This window comes from Gekko japonicus, unplaced genomic scaffold (assembly GCF_001447785.1).
Source record: "Gekko japonicus isolate JY-2015 unplaced genomic scaffold, Gekko_japonicus_V1.1 scaffold851, whole genome shotgun sequence".
Classification (NCBI taxonomy): domain Eukaryota; kingdom Metazoa; phylum Chordata; class Lepidosauria; order Squamata; family Gekkonidae; genus Gekko; species Gekko japonicus.
In genome coordinates, this window is record NW_015172579.1 from 588,272 (window position 1) to 590,395 (window position 2,124).

Sequence of the window (2,124 nt, forward strand, 5' to 3'; positions counted from 1 at the left end):
TACAAAAGAAAATTGGTTCTGTTCCTTTCTAGAGCAGAAAGCAGTGAACAGACTGCACTATGCCAGGAGTCCCCACCCCTATCGCTTGATTTTCCCTTTTGACTAGGCTTTTTTCTGCTCCTCAGTCATTGCACAAGAGATCTATGCTTGGCTTTACTAGTGCTTTTATTTTTACCTGGAAGCAGATATGGTCATCTCCAGATCTTACTGGCACAAGCTGTGCTGGCTCATGAGAGTGTTTTCTTCTGGTCCAAATTGCTCCAACAAGGTTGCTGTTAGCTTTGCTATAGAAAAAAAAATACAGGATCAGTACAGACCAGGAAAATAACATGGAGGGAAAGGGTTAAACATCACCTTCCCCAGCATCTCTACTGTGATTACATTCCAAACCTCTTGTAGGAAAAAAAATTAAACACATTGGGAGATACATTCATGTGTAGATCAACCATAGCTAGTGTCTTCAAATGTTCAGGCTAGGAGGCTAGATGTGGCTTTCCAAAACTCAAATTATGCCTGAAAAATCTACTGACACTTTCTGTCTGAATAATCCTGCCACATATCTACATAATTCTAGTCATTTCTTAGCTACACAGGATCTCTCTGTCTGTCTGTTATACTGCAGGTTAGTATGCAACAACATATATGAACAATGCAGCCAGTTGTTTTTCTGCTGTTGGATGGAGGGACTAGTTATATTGTCTGGATTGTTGTTTATACTGTGTTTAACAGGAAGAAATATATTTTTGTCTTGTCCGAAGCAGAAAATTTCTGTGTATTTAGTACAGAAGTTGACATTTTTTGGTGCTTAAAAACCACAGGTAATTAAAGTGATTGCTATCTTTGCTGAGCTAAAATTAAAACCGAGAGCGAGTAATACATTTCTAGGGTAAATGATCTTATGTGCATGTATAATTAATTTTCATAGCTTTAAAAGCTTGATTGTAGAGTACATCGGAGCCCCAGATAATTCAGAAAAAAACTAAGTGCAGTTGATTTAAACCTTGTTGTTAAACACTTATAATTTGGGCACATATTCTAGTTTTGTACCTTTGGTTATTTTTGTTATCTGTCCATGCATTCTGCCATGTAAATAAACCATTGATTTCTACACAATTGCAGCCTTTAAACATATTTCAAAGATACACATGATCAGATCTGCATTTGTTTTTTTTTGGTAAACAAACTTTTTTATTTTTTTCCATAGGAACTTAACATCCAACAATATTCATTTTCATTTTCCCTTTGTTTACCCCGTTCCCCTTACCTCCCCTTCCTCCCGTGGCTTCCCGCAATGCATCCACCCTTCCACCCACATTGTAATACATCATCAGTTATATCATTTTTCTTATAGCTACTATTTCCAGATAACATCAATTATCCTAATATTGTTCTAAACATATTAAATTTTGTTTTACATCCCAGTTCTTTTCCAGATATTTTTTAAAGTCACTCCATTCTTCTAAAAATATGTCGTCTTCCTTATTACTCAGTTTTTTTGTAATTTTATCCATTTCAGCCATGAACAGAACTTTTTGTATCCAGTCTTCGATCTCTGGTACTTTTTCATTTTTCCAAAATTGTGCATAAATCATTCTTGCTGTTGTTATTAAGTACCAGAGTAAAGTTTTTTTCGTCGTGTTGACTTCTTCCATTTTAAGTCCCAAAAGCAGAATTTCAGGCGCTTTTTTAAAAGAGCATTTCAGTATCTTTTGCATTTCACTGTGGACCTTTGTCCAATAGTCCACAGCTTTTTCACATGTCCACCACATGTGATAAAATGAGCCCTCATGTTTTTTACACTTCATTTCAGTATCTTTTGCATTTCACTGTGGACCTTTGTCCAATAGTCCACAGCTTTTTCACATGTCCACCACATGTGATAGAATGAGCCCTCATGTTTTTTACACTTCCAACATTTGTTTGACATATTCTGGTTCATATTTGCAATTTTCTTAGGGGTCATGTACCACCTATACATCATTTTATAACAGTTTTCTTTAACATTGGTACAGCCCGATATTTTAATGGAGTTTTTCCACAAATATTCCCAGGTTTCAATATCAATTTCTTTATTCATATTAATAGCCCATTTTATCATCTGCTCTTTAACTGTTTCCTCCTCTG

The 2,124-nt window shown here is 35.5% G+C and overlaps 1 long non-coding RNA gene across 1 annotated transcript in view; it reads right to left on the bottom strand.

The window, feature by feature from the left end:
• LOC107119018 overlaps positions 1-2,124 on the bottom strand; it is a 55,425-nt gene that overhangs the window by 893 nt on the left and 52,408 nt on the right. Inside the window, exon 2 of the long non-coding RNA XR_001482784.1 lies at positions 176-284. This is a non-coding gene — a long non-coding RNA (uncharacterized LOC107119018). The remainder of the gene's footprint in view (positions 1-175; positions 285-2,124) is intronic.